Source organism: Cryptomeria japonica, chromosome 2 (genome assembly GCF_030272615.1).
Source record: "Cryptomeria japonica chromosome 2, Sugi_1.0, whole genome shotgun sequence".
Lineage (NCBI taxonomy): Eukaryota > Viridiplantae > Streptophyta > Pinopsida > Cupressales > Cupressaceae > Cryptomeria > Cryptomeria japonica.
In genome coordinates this window covers 164,605,924-164,626,270 of record NC_081406.1, presented here as the reverse complement: position 1 = coordinate 164,626,270, position 20,347 = coordinate 164,605,924, and the positions used below count along the sequence as shown (strand labels likewise).

Genomic DNA, 20,347 nt, shown 5'->3' with positions numbered 1-20,347 from the left:
TATGAAAAAAATGGCATGCCATAGCATTATATTTATCTATCTATTATAAATAAAGGATAACATTAAAAACTAACATAATCTAGGTATATGTAGGAATGGATATTTTCATGACCCACAACATTGAGTTAAGGTAGGGTGTCATATTTTTACTATCAATTATTATCTAAATACCAAAATTTGACAATTGAGTTGTACAATTATTAAATATATTCAAGTTGCCATTCATATCATTTATATAGAAACCACTTTTGCTAGAGAAACCTATACAAAATTAAATTTTCTTACTTAAAGGTAGATCTAGACTTTATGAAATTAGGTTTGCATGATTCTAATATGATTTTTATGGACATTCCAAGATGTAAGAGAAATGTTGCATTGACTAAAAATATTATAATAATATTTATTTGTTTTGTGATTGTTTCCATATTTTTTGAATTATATCCGAGTAAAGTGTAGTAATTTTGTAGCACAACATCTCTATTCATTTAGTTTCATTTTAGTCAAAATTTATGCTAGTCATCATAAGAATAGTCATATACTCTTCTACTAAATTTGACCATATTGACATATTTTAAGTTGTGATTTAGAATATAAGGCTAAGTAAGAATCTAAACAACCTATTGAAACTCATATTTTTTTATCATGCATTCATCTTTCTTATCATGCATTCATCTTTCTTATCATTTGGACCTTAAATAGACAAAAAATTGTATAACAAAACTTAGATTTTTTTGTGTCAATTATTTAAACCTCATGCTAACTTCTAAGCTTCCTTATTTCATCATTGGGTCCTAAGAAGGATCTTGTATGGAACCACAAAATATTTAAAAACTTATAGCTCAAGGTACATTGAAGAAGGTGAATCCACATGTTAACAATGAATCTACATGCAACATAAGGTGGTACACTCAATTTTTAGACTTATTGAAGTTCAATTTATTTAGTTTCATGATTTGTAAAGCTTAGGAATATATTAAATAGATCACATTCTAGTTATTATCAAATATTTAAGTGAAATGTAGGGGAAATGAGTTCCTTAGCTTAAACATGAAAAGTATGAATTACTTTAATCCATAAATTCATTAGAGAACAACCAATTAGGCCCAAATTCAATCCCTTGAGCTAGGCACTATCGTTGATTATTCCCTTTTTTATTTATATGATTGGATATAACAACAATAAGAAATAATATAAGAACTAGGTAAAATTCTAGTAAATTGACAATATTTTATTTTTTTGATCGATAAAAGGTCTAGGCCAAAGAATTTTATTAATTTATAAAATAGATAGATTTACATTTACACCTCCATTCGGTGTGGGCACCAGTAGGAAAGAATGGAGGGAAGAAAACCTCCGATCTAGCCCAAATCCCTAAAGGATCAGAAAAAATTAAGAATGTGATACAAAATGGAGATACAATATCACAAAGGGAACTTGTCCAAAATAAAGAAGATTGTATGTAGAAATCCTCTGTATAAATTTGAGCAGCAGATTTCCCATTTCATGGGGTGATGCTGCCATTTGTGGGCGACAATTCTTGCTATTCCTGAAACATAGGGTTAAGCATACTCTATTCCCTATGCTGCACAAAATCTTGAGAAAATCTCTCACCAGAATGTTAGGAAAAGGAAAACTGAACAAGTCAACTTATACAATATATCATACCTCCCTGGATGGTCACCCTGTTAGGATACACAACTCAAAATATTAGTCTCAAAAAATCTCCAAAAACATAATGCGAGAGTGATTACCCATCAAAGAGCATAAAAATATTAACGAGGCAAATTCCATAAATATTCTTGCAAAGAGATCGTGGGGAGCTACCATCTTAAAGAATATGGTTCGAGAGCCTTCTAGGCCCTAATTGAGTATCATGGGAAAGCTTTAAGTGAGATAAAATTTTATCAAGTCGACCCTTAATCTAATAATATGATGTTGGAGATTACTAGGAAGAAAGAGGAAAATTGACATATGCAACTAAGACTAATTTAACAATAGTTTAGGTCTCACTGCCATTGTAAAAAAGCCACATTTTCTTCAAATCTCCTTTCCCTTATATAAACCAGAGAGTCTAGATTCTTGAAGGTATCCATTGCATACCCCCATCCCCAGTCAAAGCCACTGTTGAGCATCAAATTTGAATGTTTATCTGTGGAATTAAATCATAAAAGCCCCCTATTGTTAGAAGACAACATCAATTACATTAAGACCATGATAGCCCACAAGTCATCAAGTGGGTATAATAGCGCCTATAAAGATATCCGGATTCAAATATTATCGATGAGACACAACGATGTCTCATCGATATAGAAGGGCTTTGAGGAGATAATACCATCGGTGCAAAGGGACTCACCAAAAGAAACGCTCTCATCGAAAGAATAAGGTCGATCAGACAAAAAGAAGTTAGATCAATAAAAGATATCGATGAAGAAATAGGTTTCGAGGAGGCTAAAAGGCATGTCTCTGATATGCATTGTTTCTCTGATACAACATTATTGGTGGAAGACGACAAGAGAGGATAAAGAAAGGCTTCGGTGAGACAATAGATCCATTTATCAACGGGGCATAGTGATATCGATGCAAGAGGTAGAAGCCATCTATCTTTGGAAGAAATCATCATTTTCATTAATATCGTAATAACCCATAAGTTATCGAACAAGTCTAATAGCATTCTATCGAAATATCCAAAATTCAAATAGTATCGATGAGACCCAGCGATGTCTCATCGATATAAAAAGGGTATCGAAGGAAAGGGAACATCGATGAACTCTAAAAGGGACTCATCGAAAGCAATGATTCCACCGAAAGAGGATATCGAAGAAAGAAGAGACGGTTTTCATCGACGGGAAAAGGCTTCTGAGGAAATAATACCATCGGCGCAACATGAAGGAAACTTATTGAAAGAAGCATTCTTATCGAAGGAATGATATTGATCAAATAGAAGGAAGCTACATCGATAAAAGATATCTATAAGGATATGAGTTTCGAGGAGGATAAAAGGCATGTTACTGATATGTGTGGTTTTACTGATGCAACTTTATCAAGGAAGATTACTAATAAGCTCTTCGATGAAAGATGATAGTGGAAGCAAATCATCAAAAGAAAGATGGCCTCGATGAAACAATAGACCCATTCATCGAAGGAGTGTAGTGATGTTGATAGAAAAAGTGTTTCGATGGAAGGATAAAGGAAGTTACCGAAGCCCAAGGTTTCTTCGACATGAAACTCGATGGACATCAGATATATATTGATGAGGAAATAGGTTTAGAGGAGGCTAAAAGGCATGTATCCGATATGCGTTGTTTTGATGATATAACTATATTGGTGGAAGACGACAAGAGAGGATAAAGAAAGGCTTTGGTGAGACAATAGATCCATTCATCAACGGGGCATAGTGATATCGATGGAAGAAGTATTTTGGTGGAAAAATAAAGGAGGTCACCGAAGCCCAAGGTTTCTTCGACATAAAAACCTGATGGATATTAGATAGGTATCAGTGAGGAGACATCCATAGTGACCGAATCTAACATTTCGATGAAGGGAGAAAATACCTAGTCGAAGTAATGTTCAAAACAAAAGTGTTAGTTGACTGTTATATGTTGAAAAGCCACAACACTTGGTGATAATGTGTACTCTCATATAAAGGAGTTCTAGGATAAATTCGCAATAGTGTATATATAAATTTCAAGCACCAAGATTGAATAGCTTCTACAACAACAATCTTGAACTCATCTTCTATATCTCCATTCTAGGAACTGATGCCATTCTGAGATAGGGAGAAGTCAGACCAAGACACTAAATCTTCTATAAAAAGTATTAGTTGAAAGAATAACTAGTGAGTAGGTATACCCACCTAGGTCCTGCAGAGCCTAAAGAGAGAGAGTTAGTAACCAAATAGGTTCACTCTAAAAGTTGGCCAAGTTAATTGGAGGGTTTGATCATAGGAGTTGGCATTTCCTTAGAACTTATCCAATTTGTTGATTTGAGACCCAAAAACAAAAGAGGGGGTTGCCTTAAGGTGGCACAGACAGGAGATTGATGCCACCGACTCCCAAGTTGGCCAGCTCATCAACTCTTTTATTGCCCTCCCTATAAATATGATTGACTGTGAACCTATCAAAAGCTTTGCATAAGTCAAGAGATTTTGACAGAAAAGTATTTAGTCTCCAATTAGGCATACTACCTTTCCTCAGAGCATTGACAATTGTAGCCGAATCTCCTTCAATTTCCAATTTCTTAACTCCTAGTTTCCTACATAAATGCAGACCCTCCACTAGGGCCATAAGTTTTGCCCACTTGTTGGTGTTGATGCCAACTGGAGAGGCAAGGGTTGCTAGTTCCTTGCCTTCCCAATTATGAACAACACATCCTATTCCTGCTTGCTCTGGGTTGCCACGGGATGCCCCATCAAAGTTTAGCTTCACCCAGCCTTCGCCTGGGGGCTGCCATCTGCATGCATCCCTTGATCGAAGACTTGAAATAGGACCATCTCATACAAAGGGAGGAAAGGATAAGCCTTCCCAATGTTTTTTCATCTTTTCATCCCAATAAGTGATAGAGGCATTCTTCAATGTGCCTGATGGCAGTCGGTTGTTCATGAGCTCAGTGATAGCTGACTCAATCTTGTTAATGATTCTGGGAACCTCTAGTTTTTCATTCTTAAAGAGACGTCTATTTCTCTCCTTCCATAGTTCCCACATAATGGAAGAAGGAAGAGTTATCCATAAACCTTCAAAGAGATAGCCATGCTTGAAGAGAGGCCATGCCTTGAGCATTCCAAAGATGGTGTGGAGGAAGGTTGCAGACTATTCAAGTTTGTTGGTGAACCAGATCCAACATTTGTGAGAAAAGGGGTAGTTAAGGAGGATATGATTGGTGTCCTCCTCGTCTGCCTCACAAAGAGGACATCTACTAGGGCCCTCATACCCTATTCTCCTCTTAGGGAGCCATCCTAGACGAGCTTGTCCTCATTCTGACCTAAGGCAATGTTCCTTGATTTAAGAATTGCCATAAGTTTTTGTTTATCTCTTGTCGGGATATCCTCATCTTCCTTCTCGATCCACTGCCAACCAGCCCCATCCTCTGAAGGGGAGATATAGTTGTTTAACAGGGGTCCTCTTTGAGATTCAAGAAGGATATGAGTAGCACCAAAGTCATGGATATTATCAGTAGCCATATATCCACCCCATGAATCTGACCAGAAAAGAGATTTATCCCCGGACCCCAGGTTGCAAGTAATTCTATTAGAGATAATCCTCCTACAATCTAACATAAAATTCCATAGGTAGGACCCTCTAGGAGGGTTGGTTTCTTTGAAGATTTGGATAGGATTCCCTCCATTAAGGTATTTGTGGTGCAGGAAGTCAGCCCATTTGAGGTGGGGGGTTTTGAACATCCTCCAGACCAACTTGGCACCCAAGGCTTTGCCCTGATCATGAAGGTTTTCAATGCCAACTCCTCCTTCTTTAGGTTTGCATATCTTGTCCCAGGATATGAGTGATATTTTACGGTTGTCATTAGCACCTTGCCAAAAGAAAGTCCTAAGATGGTTGTTGAACTCTGCAAGTTTAGAAGAAGATAAATGTTGACAAGAGAGCTGGTAAATGGGCATAGCTAACAAGACCGATCTAACCAAGGTTTCTCTACCTGCAGACGAGAGCCATTTTCCTTTCCAAGTGTTAATCCTAGACTTGATTTTATCCACCAAGTTGTCCCATAATTTTGAGGGTCTTCTACCCTTGTCAAGGGGAATGCTTAGGTATTTGCAAGGAAGAGTTCCTTCACTAATCTCCAGGACATTGTTGATCACTTTTCCTAAGGAGGGGTCTATGTTGAACATAAAAACTGCAGACTTGGCCAGATTCACCTCTTGACCCGAGGCTAGCATATAGGAATTAAGTATGCCTTTGAAGGCGCTCGCCTCCCTTACAGTTCCCTGCCCAAAAAGCATCGTGTTGTCAATAAATTATTGGTGGGTAAAGGGAGGGAGGCCGCTGGTAATGGGGATTCCTTGGATCCCACCTTCCTCTTTGGCCTTAGAGATGGATCTTCCTAGGGCTTCAGCCATGATGATGAAGAGCAAGGGGAACATAGGATCTCCTTGCCTGAGCCCTCTTGAGCTATTGAAGAAACCTTCTAGGGAACCACTAACCAAGACCAAGAATTTGGGGGTGGATATACATTCAAAGATTAGGTTGATCTAGGATTTGGAAAATCCAAAGGCCTCCAAGCATTTACATAGGAAGTGTCAATCAACTTTGTCGTAAGCTTTTCTTATGTCTAATTTGACTAGCATACTTGGGGCCTTGTTGAGGTGGACCGAATGAATGGCATCTTGGGCTATAATAACCCCATCATAGATTGATCTATCTGCTACGAAGATGGTTTTTTCTTCGCTAATGATAATGGGGAGAAGATTCTAGAGTCTGGCTGCTAGGGTTTTGGTTAAGAGTTTGTACAGAGTGTTGCAAAGGGCTATTGGTCTGAAGTCATTAAAGCTTTCAGGATTCTCTTTTTTGGGGATGAGAGCTAAGAAGGTATTGTTGATTTCTTTGAGAATCTTACCAGAGTTCCTAATACCTTCTAAGGTGTCTGTGATCTTTGTCCCCATAAAACCCCAACATTTTTGGAAAAAGCTAGTGGGGAAGCCATCCGGGCTCAGGGCCTTGTCAGGATTCATCTTCATAAGGATAGATTTAACCTTCTCCTCAGAGAATTTCTTTGACAGGATTTTGTTGTGGTCATCGTTAATGAGTTTTGGAAGATTCTTGATAATATTGAGTTGGCCTCTGAGGTTGGAGCCTTCAATATTGTTTAAGATTTTATCAAAAAACCTTGCTGCCTCGGAGGCAACATCATTCGGTTCAGACAGGATGGAACCCTGGAAATTCTTAATTTTAGAAATTCGATTGACCCATCGCCTCTACTTAGTACTATTGTGGAAAAACTTAGTATTTTGGTCCCCATCACTCAACCAAGTCTCCCTCGATTTTTGTTTCCAAAAGATATCTTCATTTGAGAGTGTCTTTTCATACTCAGAGAGTAGAGCCTTTTCTTTGAGGAAGAGATGTTCATCCATCCCCTTCTCAAGCACCTCAATGTTAACATTCTTAAGATCATTTTCTATTAGGAGTTTTTTATAGAAAATTTTTCCAAAATTAGTCTTGTTCCATTCTAAGAGCTTCCTTTTGATAAGCTTTAACTTGCTTGTGATAATAAACATCTTCAAACCAGAGAAAACAAAGCTTCTCCACCAGTTCTCAATTAAGTTTAAAAGTTTATCATCTCTGAACCACATGCTCTCAAATTTGAAGGGACATTTTTTAGGGGAGTGGTCAGATACTAAGATTAGTTGGAGTGGGAAATGGTTAGATCCTGCTAAAGGGAGCGGTTCTACATTCAGGGTAAAGTTAAGCTCTGAGAGCCCCCCATGGATGAAGAACCTATCTAGTTTCTCAGCAATGTTATAGAAACCAAGCCTTCTATTGTTCCAAGTGAAGGCATTTTCTATCATCTGGATTTCCAACAGGGAGTTCCTATTGATCCAATGATTGAAATCTACAGCCACTGGAGGAAGTTTGTTGCTACCTCCTCTTTTTTCTACTACCTTAGTGATAGCATTGAAATCTCCCCCAATGATGCATACATCATTTGGGAAACTTCTGAGGAAAGACTCCAATTCCACCCACACCCTAGCCTTATCCCTATTTTGGATAGGACCATAAATGTTAATCAATTTGAATCTTAGGTTATTTTTATAACTTACTACTTCTCCTCCCATCCAATTTCGCTTAATCTCTAAAGGTGTAAACAAGATGAATCTAGAGTCCCAAATGATGGCTAAGCCCCCTGAGGCCCTTGTAGCAGGGGAGTTCTTTAGTTGTCTAACACCTAGTTTTTTCTCAAAAAGGACTATCTTAGAGGAGTTCATTTTGGTTTCTTTGATCAACATTCTATCTGGTTTAGAATCAGAGATGCAACGCTTTAAGATGCACTGTTTGTTAGGGTCATTCAAACCCCTAACATTCCATGTTATGATTTTCATGGCTCTCTGGGGAGGAACTTCCCCTCCCCTGCATTAAAAAGACTAGATATTTTAGACTGACCCCTTGCTTCTCCATCCTTTGATCTTAGTTCAGAAAGGGATCTCTTGCCTCTTTTCTTACTGATTTTAGCACAGTCAGGAGAATCTTTTTTTCTTTCAGAGCTGAGAATGCCTAGAGTGTTTGGGTTATCATTTTCTAAGTTGTCTAATGCTATAAAAAGTTCATCTATTTCTAAGTTGACTCTGGCAATATCCATTAGATTTTTGACATAGAGATCTCTTTATCTTTCCAGTTCCTCATCATCACAAATTTCATCAACCAATTGATCCATGAGGTCGTTTACTACTTCTTCCCCTACAAATTTGGCAATGATGGTAACTTCCCTAGCAACTCGATCACTCTCAGATTCTACAATTGAATCTAAAACAGCCATCACAGATGGAGGATGGACCTCTGACACCTCAAAGGTCTCCATTCTTGATACTTGAGAGATTGGTTGACCCTGCACAGGTGCCATTCCTGGATTCAGGGGAGGCCTATCCCTCTCTAATTGCTCAGAGGAGGAGGTGGGTTCCATTAAAGGGTAAGACCTCGAAGGACTTAGCCTCTCTTGTGGAATGAGAGAGCTAGATGATGGCAAATTAGTCAGTCCGGGCTGCTCTTTCTGAGGGAGCACCTCACTGATTTCACCTTCTTCCAGGTCTCAATCCCAAAGTAATGAGTCAGCTATAGGTGGAATAATAGTTGGCAATGGAGGAAGAGGTGGGCGAGATATCTTAACAGGGGAGCTGTGAGGACATAAGTTCGTGGTGAGATGATTAGGGTTGATATTAAACTTATAGCCTTCAAAGGTAAAACCCCCTCCTTCCATAAATCTAAATGGGGTGCCATTAGATTTGAGGACCAATTCAGAAAGGTTTCTCAGAGGGGATCTTCCTTGGCATAGAATTTTCGATAGAACCATTATAAAAGGGCAATTCTAGGGTTAAGCATAAATTGTCACATTTCACTGTTATGGGCTCTAAAGATTTAATTTTAATATTCATATTAACAATCAAAAGCTGGTTAAAGAAGCTTAGGGTTGACTTTTTAACTTCTACAAATTTGCCTATTTTGTTACCTATTATTCTTAAGAACTCATTATTTTGCAAGTCTATAGGGAATTTATCAAGTGAAATTTCTCTGTTAACCATGAAGGAATTAAATTGAGATGGAAGAAAGAGGGGTTGCCATTTCTGGTAATCAAACCCTAGACCTTTGAATGTTAATATGTCCCTATTTAGCAAAGAATTTCTCAAACTCTAATTACCACATTCAATAGCTAAGAAATTATCAGGAAGGATATCAATTTTTACCTGGTTATTGAGAGAAGCCGACACCCAATTAGCAATTTAATCAGACGGGATCCCCCAGCCTTTCCACCGAGCAAAGATCATTTGGTTGTTGCAATGCATTTGATACCTAATCTTAGTATGGGTATCAATTTCAATGACTAGACCATTAGGATTAGTTGGAGGATTTGAAGGTGAATTCGGCTTAGGATTCTTAGCCTCCTTTAAATTGTGATTATTCATGAAAGAGTGATGGCCCAGGGATACCATTTTCTTTGGTAATTTACCCAAGGACCTCCAAGGAGGAAAAATATGGCGAGTAGAGGAAATATTTGACTGGTTAGGTTTTACAAAACTCTCCTCCCGACAATGATTGGGATTCTGCTTGAGGTAGTTTGGTTTCCCTAATGCTCTGTTGTTTCTATGACTCACCAAGTGCTAATCCTGATCCCAGCCCTTGCAAAGAGGAGGTGGAGCCCTAACCGTATCAGCCAGAAAATATTTAGTTTTCACAAAGAAGGCTTCTTGATCGCGGGTCCGTGATATAACCTTTCTAGGTTCCTCAGTCTCAAAGATATTAGCCAAAATAGTGAACCGATTTACAAAGCCTCTATAAATTCCTTGTTATGGGTAAGAATGCTCAAAAAGGGGTGTTGATGCAATGCATCGATTTTTTGCTCGAAGAGACATTTTTTCATATGTTCCTTCGTTAATAACACAATTTTGATTAGTTCATTTCAGTAAATTGACAATATTAAATATAAACAAATAGAAAAAAAAAACTAAAGTATAGATCAACAAATAATACATAGAAAGAAATCTATCACTAAAATTTGAGCTTGAAATGTTGGACCAGTGTGCTAGGTGGCTTATTCCTAACAAGTGTTCTAGAACCTGAGACTTCTGATCCCAAATTAGAATTCTCACTAGATCATTCTCTCTTAAATTTATCTAAAAAGTGTTGTGACAGTGTGCTAATTGACATGGTCCACATGAGTTATGGCTTCTTCAAAATACTAGTCATTATTATTTTTGGGTTTGATTGTGTAGAAATGGTTTTGCATCAATGTTTTGGATCACACTCTATGATCTATCATCAGTATGGTAGATAGGTAAAGAGAACATGAAATGATGAGTTCTAGACCAATACCTTGCTAAAAATAGATAGGAGGGGTTGACACATGATTCAAGGAAAAAAATGTAGGGCCCAAGAGTGAAAACAAAGGCACAACTAAAATAGGACTAAAATCAAGATAAAAAATAAAAATATATAAAAAAAGTGCAATAAGAAATACAAAGAGGATAACAATGAACAACCACAAAAAGACACAACACAATGCTAATATGCATTGGTAAAATATAATGCACTCTAATATGAAAAATATTACAAAGCAACATATTTGTTTCCTAGATAATTGGAAAAAAAAGTAATGGCAAATGGGTCTTAAAATGTGCACCAAAGAAAAAGATTTTAAAACAAAGCCTTTATTTGCTAGATAATGTGAATCAAGTTCACACATGCTCATTAATTGCATGTAAATAAAAAAATACAATGGTGCAATACTATAACTAGGCAAAAGAGAAATATCCCATCATCTCCTTGATATAAATTTACAATAGATGATCCAATTTATTGTATAAGGAGGATGAGAAACTTCCATCTGCAATAAAAATTGCTATCTAGAAAATTGGCATGCAATTATCAACAACTATAAGTATAAATGGAATTACACCTAAACAAGCTTAGTTAAAATATTATCTAGAATATGAATATTCTAAACAAACAATAAGTAATAGCATTAATCCACATCATTAAAATTGACTAATAGAAACTATTTGTTTAAAAATAAAAAATAAATTATAGCATAATTTACATATCTAGTTGTATAATTTCTTGTAAATGAAATTAATGATCTAAGGTTTTCTTGAATGACCAATTTTATAACAAATGGATGCATTCATATTCCTCTTATTATTTTGTCATCTTGTATGCGAACACAAAAGATTTTGTAGAGCTTATAAAGAAGAAAGAACACATAGATTACAAATTGCGATTTTTGGTGGGTTGTCTGGTTGTGAACAAGAATTTATATTTTTAGAGGATTTCTTGTTTAATCAATGAAAAAATATTAAAAATAAGAAGCGGATCAATAAAGGATGATACATCCACTACAAAAATGTAAAGAGAAAGAAATAGGATGTGTATTTGGTTACATTTATTTATGAAACCATACCTTGTACCCTTGTAAAGGACAAGCCTTTAATATATATAAGCCTAAGCACACCACAAAAATTAATATATTTTTTATCACCAATCTTTTCAATTAAGTTCTTTCAAACATATATGTATGAGAATGTACAACTACTCTTATTATACAACAAGTTTTGCTCTATCAAATTCAACCATTTATATGTCAACATCAAACACAAAAAATTTCTACATATTTTTAGAAAATGATACAATTGGTGAATTGTAAGAATTTTTTTTTTTATTATGACTTTTACTTCTAAATATTTATTATGTAAATCACTTTTGGTGACATATAATTCTCTTAAAAATAACAAAATAAAAAGCCACTTATGTTATGAGGCAAACAATAAAATAACAATTCTACAACAACCTTGAAAACAATAGGTTTATACTTTGTTCTCTTAAAAATAACAAAATAAAAAGCCACTTACGTTATGAGGCAAACAATAAAATAACAATTCTACAACAACCTTGAAAACAATAGGTTTATACTTTGTTCAATTTTACTAAACATGGCTTGCAAACTATAAATATCTATTTTACTAGAATTTTTAGTGGTTACAACATACTAGGCAATGGATGTACAATAATGATATTTTCGTATGTGTCATAACCAATGACTTTGTCAAACATAGCTAATTATTATGATAGGAAATCTACAATCACAAACTTTTGAACATTTAGAAGCACATTCAAATAACTATAATAAGTTAATTGATTAAACAAAATTAAATTTATTAATTCATTCCAGAGTTTACACTACTTTAAAAGAAATAAATTGATCTATAAATTGAAAAATAACTTTAGAATTTATATGTGCAAACTTAAGTGAAAATAAGTGTACATGTGATAGATTTTATTATATTCTTTATCTATATTAAACTTCATTTCTTTTCTTTTAGGCTACAATTTGGTTGCACCAACAATGTCGCTGAGTATGAAGCCTTGATCCAAGGCCTCCAACCTACACAAAGTAGAAAAATCAGATCTTTGCATGTATTTGGAGATAGTGAGTTGGTTGTTAAACACATCCGAGCCCAAAGTGTAGCAAAAAACAACCTACTCAAATGTCATGTCCCCTCCTTGATCGTCATATATATATATTATGCATTGAATGTCTCATCTCTATCATTATCACACCCATATCTGAAATTGTGAATTATGTTATTAATTGTTCTACCTTGCCACATAATCTTGTTTCAATCACTTTTGAAAATATATCATTGTCATTACACTATAGCCTAATGAGAATTTTAGAAACATTTTATATCAGATAATAATTGAGTCCTTATTTTCTAGACATAAATATAATTCAAAACAATTTAAGTGAAACTAGTTCATGCTAACACATACTTCTTGACTTTCTCTATATTTCATAGAAATAAATGATTATAGTTCAAGATGGAAGCTTTATTTTCAAAGAGAATTGCTCATGAATTTAAGTTCGAATGTGGAGCCAACCTTAAGACCTAGGAAACAAGGATTGCAAAAAGAAAAAAAAAATATTAGAATAAAACAAGCAATTAATTTTGAGTGATGTTGATTGTCGAACTCTCTTAGAACAACCATGTCCTTGAGGATGGATTAGAGGTATTTAATATTTTATTGTGTGAAAGATTGATTGGTGTATATATTTGATAGAAATGATTTTGTTTGGCATAGATGGAAGCAAGTGTGAGTTGTGACAAGTAAAAGATAAAGAAATTTTAAACCCTATCAAAATACATTCTAGTGGGTTCAGTGGAAATATGCAAACGATGCTATCTCAGCAAATGATTCGGCATTAATTAAAATGTTTCAATATTCCTCAAGTAATGAGATGTGGTTTAGTGAGAATATTTAAATGATATTATCTTTAAAAAGAGATTTCTATATTTCATAATATCAAGATATAATTGTATCTAGATTCAATTGTGTACAATATTTCTGTCAGAAACGGCTATAACTTGATATTATTCCAATAAATGATTCTAACCTCCTTTGATTTTGCTCTCATAATATTGGAGTTTGTTGTGTGCTTTTTTAATGTAAAATAAAAATTATATTATGTTTGTTTGTCACAATTATAGTTATGATGTTATCAGGATTCAAATGTGTAGTTTTCGAGTAGAACTCATTGACTCATGTTTCATGAAAGATGGGCTTTTGTGAACCACTACTCATGAAACATGAATCAATGAATTTGACTCAAAATTTACATAATTGAATCCTAATAGCAATAATGATTAAATAAGCATATACAAAACCCCATTAAGCACAAAACGGAAAAACATCTTTGTTTCTTATAACCGTATTACCAGATTCTGGTGGTCTTTTGGTAAAAGGCAACTCTGGAAAAGTTATTTGAACAATGATCTAAATGTATGTCCTTTGCTTTGCAGACACTTCTTTGGACATTAATTGTGGAGGTAATCCATGGAGTACTTACGAGGGAGATTCCAATCCATTAGGCCCTTCTTCATACTTTTCCAGCTCTAATGGGAAATGGGCAGTCAGTAATACAGGACATTTTATGGATGCTGAAGATCATAAATGGATAGTGGCAGGTGACAACTCTCAATTCGCCAAAGGAATAAACACAGAAGTGTATGGAACAGCACGTTGTTCTTCTAGCTCCTTGAGATACTATGCATTATGCCTTCAAAATGGAAAATATAATGTACAACTCCACTTCGCTGAGATAGTAATATCCAATGGAATGATCTTTCCAAGTCTAGGAAGACGCATCTTTGATGTTTATATTCAGGTATATATAGAGGAATATAGTCTTTTCTCATATGTTATCTAGTTTTTCTCCTAATCTTGTTAACAATTATTTACTAGACAAGGACAGAAACCTTTGAAAGAAGTTCATATACTGTTTTTTAATAGTTGCATTGTTTCACTTTTGAAATTTATGTAGGGAACTAGAAGATTGAGAGATTTTAACATCAAAGATGCTGCTGGAGGTTCATATAAGGTCGTAATCAGAAATTTCAATGTAACTGTGACTGAGAACTATCTGGAGATTCACTTTTTTTGGGCTGGAAAGGGAACATATGACATACCAAAGAGAGGGACATATGGACCTTTGGTATCAGCTATAAAAATAAGCCCAAGTAAGATTCCTTTGCAAATTTAATTTGTTTCAGGGATGTGAGCAATGTCCTTGTGTATTGAATCTTTCTATATAATGGTATAGCAAAGTTTGTTTATAACATGTTTTCTGTTCACTTTAGTGTTAGATGACATGATCTGGTAGCAAACCTGAGAATCTTCTCTGTGTATCCTTAAAAAGAGGTTCAGCCAATTATTTTATTAGTAACTCTTATAAGAATACATTTTGGTTATGCCCAAACGCTTATCTGATATAGAAGTAATGATCTTTAAGCTCTGTCTTCTGACTGCGTGTTTCTTTGTTTTGACAGACTTCAAAGTCAACAACATAAGCATTAATACTACTAGCAATGGTAGAAATAAAAGCAACAAAAGTATGATTATCAGCATAGTTTCTGGGGCAGTGATTGCTTTAAGCTTCATCGTGTGCTTTTCATTCATCTTTATAATTAGAAGAAGAAATAGAACGAAGAGAAGATCCTTCCCAGCTAAAGATGATTCAAGTAATGAGAAATATTTCTTGATGAATATACACCATCCATTTATCATTAATTCCACATTTCATACTCCAATATGTCGACAAGTGCGCTGACAAAAAGTTTGCCTAAATGCTGTAAACAAAATTGACAGATCTGGACACAATTTCCAACACATTCAGTCTAGAGGAGATTAAAAATGCCACGGATGACTTCAACCCTGAGAATAAGATTGGAGAAGGAGGGTTTGGTGCTGTTTTCAAGGTATGTCAAAGCCCACATTGATATTATTTCAGTTTTTCTGTCTAGTATTAACTCAGATGAGCCTGATACATAGATGGCTTTATAGTAATTTCTTTAGTGTTTCCTTTGCTATCAGGGAATACTGCCAGATAGAAAAATGGTTGCAGTGAAGCAGATGTTCCCCAAGTCAAGACAAGGCATTCGGGAGTTCCTTAATGAACTGGGTACAATATCTGCAGTGCAGCATCCTAATCTTGTGGAATTGTATGGTTGTTGCATAGAAGGAAAACAGCTGCTCTTGGTCTATGAGTACATGGAGAACAACAGTTTAGCTCGCAGTTTGTTTGGTAAATCCTAATAAATTCTCCTTTAATAATTAAATTTTATACAGATCACAGTTTCCATCTTTCCTCACTGATAAATTAGTTTATAATATGAGCATCTATTCACACAACATTGAATTTCCTGAAAAATTGTAATTGGAAACTTGAAAGTATCAATTGAAAGTGGTTGTAATGTACTTTTATAGGTCCTCTGGAATTGAGACTCAATCTTGACTGGTCTCAACGATACAACATTTGCCTTGGAGTTGCACATGGCTTGGCGCATTTGCATGAGGGATCTCGACTGAGAATTATACATCGAGATATCAAAGCCACAAACATTCTTCTAGATCAGCATTTGAATCCCAAAATCTCTGACTTTGGATTGGCCAAGTTATTTGATGAAGGGAAAACTCATGTCAGCACTAGAGTGGCAGGAACAATGTAAGATTTTTCAAGTATAGTTCTTTTTATAATAAAATGCAGAAATTCAGTACCATTTACAAATCTGTGAAATGGTGCATAAAGTTTACAGACTCTAAATTATTTTTTAACTTTTGCAGTGGATATATGGCTCCAGAATATGCTTTAAAAGGTCATCTCACCGAAAAAGCAGATGTGTACAGTTTTGGAGTGGTAGTCCTTGAAGTTATAAGCGGCAGAACTCACACAGAGAACACAATTCAGGAAGAGATGGTTTATCTGCTGGAATGGGTAACAACACAACCCTTCTTTGAAGTACATGCACAAAAGTATATGTGGATTGTGGAATTTTTTTAAAATTCGTGACAGCACAAAAGTGTGGATTGTGGATGTGCAGTTATCTTCAATTTATTAGAAACACACCTACAAACTCATGAATACCTTCACCATTTAGGACTTCCCCTTCAATTTATAAGCAGTTCAAAATTCAAATTGTCACCTGGGATGCAAACTAGACGAACTTCCATAAGAGGATACCTGGTTTTCTCTTTCATTATTATTACACTGAATTATTAAATTGAAGTCTAACAACCAATGTATAAGTTTCAAATAGTAGCAAAATACATACTTCAAAGAAGAAATTCTGATAATGCTTAGAAAACAATTGCAACAGAACCATTCTTTTGATAATCAGTAATTTCTAACAATGCTCAGAAAACAATTTACAAGGAAAAAACTCTTTTTGATAAACAATTATTTCTGATAATGCTCAGAAAACAGATTGTAACAGAAACATGCTCATGATATTTTTCTTTGTTCACAATGCAGACTTGGCATTTGCATGAGAAGAAAAGGTTGCTCGATTTGGTTGATGTGAATCTCAAAAACTCAAGCTACTCGGAGGAGGAAGTTTTAAGGGCGATCAATGTAGGACTGTTATGCACCCACGGATCTCCTATTGAAAGACCTTCAATGTCCACAGTTGTTGAAATGCTGCAAGGGAAAATAGAAGCTCATGTTTCCCATTCCAGACCGTCATATTTGGTGAAGTTGCAGCCCAATATACATACACAAGAGAAGCCATCGTCACACACAGAGATCTTAAGCCTTGAAGGTCCATCCAATTATAGTTAAGCAAGCTCTGATATTAGACAGTATCTTCTCATTTATTCAATATTTCAATCCCTGCTATAATAAATAGATGATAATGCTATATTGATGATTGAATCACTTCTAACATAAACAATATAAGCATGAATATATTCAGCACTATACCTATTTAAACATTCATATATTAGCCTTTATTGAAAAAGATTGGAATGGCATAAAGTAGAGATTTTTCTGGTAAAATCTAAGCAAAAATCTATGCTTATTTTTTACAGTTTTAAAATATTTTTTATCCTTTTAATGAATTAAATGATAATCAAAAGTAAGATTTGAGTAATAAAAACAAATAATTCTTTACCACTTTATATAAAAATGAAATATTAAATATGATATTTTTGAAAATATGATATTTAACTAAAATTGTAGTAGAACGATTCTTATGAATTTGCATGAAAAAATCATTAGCAAATATAAAACTAATCTTTGAGAATGCCAATAAATCATTAGCATTTTCTAAAATCTCGGGTGTCAATGTGTTTCTCTTCCTTCAACATCCTTATTAGCTTGAATCTGATATGAACATTGAGAAAAGTATTATGATGCAATCACTTTAATAAATAATATTAATTTTGTATGCAATTTGTTTACGTTTAATGCGTTTGGATGTATTATTCTCAACTAAAATTTATTGTGTTTTTCATATAAAGTAGTGAGTTTGTGATTTTTACAAATTTAATCTTGATGTTCCTTTTTTTTTAAAAAGTTTTTAATTGTACAAATTGTAATGATAAATTAGTTATTTTAATAAATATAATGTACTTAAATAGATATGTTAAAGTAGATAGAAAAATCATTGAATTAATTATTTTAAGGATAAATGTTTTTATTTTATTTTTTATTATTTTATAATGTTTGATTTTGATACTATCATAAATATAGTATTGTATCATTTAATTTGTCTTTTTTTATGATTTGTTGGTTTTGATAGTTGCTATTTAAAATATCTTTCATAAAACAATTAAGCAAGTTGTGGACATAATGATAGTTGGCATGAGGACTATATTTAAGTTGACAATATCCATTTTTTGTGATCTTTATCATAAACCAATAGGTGATCTTGTTTGGCTAAAGATTGTATCCATCCGAGATCTAAGAACTCTAAAGTGATAACTATCCTCTATGTACCCCAAATAAACTTAAGTAATAAGTTTGATTAGAACCCAGGTGATGAACTAGCTAGATAAAACACCCCTTTCAAACCAACAATTCTTCTACCTACTACTAAAATTAGATTTATCCTGACCATAGTTAGGACCAATTTAAATTATTAAGATCCATACTCTCCTAATTAGACTATAAGCATTAATTTATATCTTGGGCAAGTATTTGGACATGGCCCTATTCATATATTTCAAAATCTATTTTATCCACTCCACATGTAGAAAATTTTAAAAAATTATCATTACATATTAGTTTGTGCATTAAAACACCTTGATTTGAGAATCTATGATCTTGTAAAGATAGTCCTAATTCATTAGTAATCATAATTGAAATTTCAGCTTATCATAGCTAAACTAATTAATTGTGGTCTAGTATCAACATTGCATTAACACATATATCAACACCAATATCATAGGTACTTGCATTGTTTAATTGGTGTGTCTTTGATACTTCTACATCTACGAAAGGTTTGACCAAAGTCATAAGCTTTCTATATTTACATCGCACACCCTATGATTATTTTCAACATTACCCTTGTTTGAGATACAAGTATAGATGAATGCAAGAATATTATGAAGATTAACTCAACAAAGGACCAAATCACATGGAGATAAAACATCCATCAGCTAAATCATCAAGATGGTTAAATATAAAGAAAGTTTGGATATTCATTGTGCATATTTATTATAGAGTCTATATTTAATTATATTTTTTCACCTTGTGATCATTAACTATATTGTAGAATGGAACATTCATCAACAACTATAATAAATTGACAAAACACTAATATCTTTTAATCTTTTTTAATTTAATAATTGCATTTATTATTTTAAGTGTTATTATTTTAAGTTGGCAAAGCAAGGGAAGACATGTAGGAGGACACTTGGGCAACTCAGGTCGACAGGCTTCAACACAACTGGAACTTGATCAATAATGATTAGACAATGCTCTCTTATTTTAGCTAAGTGGTTTGCTAGGTATATGATGTTAGTGATTTTGACAGTGTTGATGGTTTGTCAGGCCTACGTGCCTCTTCATATAGACTTCATTTTGATGTTGAATACTGGAACTCTATTTAATAATGATGATACTTGTAATATGGTTAGTATGATAGGTAGATGGTGGTCAGTTAGAGTTAGCGTGTTTAGTTACAGAGGCATGGTTATTTTTTATTATTTTTGAGGGATTGGCTATGGATCTTTGGGACTGGTTGTTTGTGGCCTGGGGTAATGTTGTTGCTTCATGATTTTGTTGATTCTTAGGTTTAGGGCCTTCTCCTTGCTAATATAATAAAAAAAATGAAATGCAAGATGAAAATTCACACTCAAACTCACTCAATAAAGTCTATGATTGAACTAGGTGAATAAGGGTATAACCCAATGCAACTAGCAAGATGTAAAGGCTTTTCACCAAAGATTAATTCAAGCAATTATAGGCATGTTTTTAGTTTCTACTTTTATAAAGACATAAATTTAAATATTTACATCTCTAAGAAAATAAGGAAGGATTGTAGCAAATTTTGTTCACTTACAAAGTTCTAAGACTGACTAGTAAGTTTTTGATATTGGGATTTATGGAGGGAATATGGTTTAGGAGCACCTAATAGGTCTTCATGCCTTAATGAGGCCACAATTCAACATCCTAAGTATTTTGAGTTTATTTTATTTAATAAGGTCAATAATGACCATTTTTGATGTAATAAGTGTCTTTGAGGTCATTAGATAGGGTTTTGACTCATAATGAGGTCATATTAACAAGATTGTCAAAAATTGTCAAGATATCACAAATGTGTGTAAATGGGTCTAATATGGATTTATATTATGTATCAAGG

At 34.2% G+C, this 20,347-nt stretch overlaps 1 pseudogene; it reads left to right on the top strand.

Annotated features, from left to right (window-relative positions):
• Window positions 1-8,483: 8,483 nt before the first annotated feature.
• On the top strand, window positions 8,484-17,322 carry LOC131065932 (probable LRR receptor-like serine/threonine-protein kinase At1g53430; annotated as a pseudogene).
• Window positions 17,323-20,347: the final 3,025 nt, after the last annotated feature.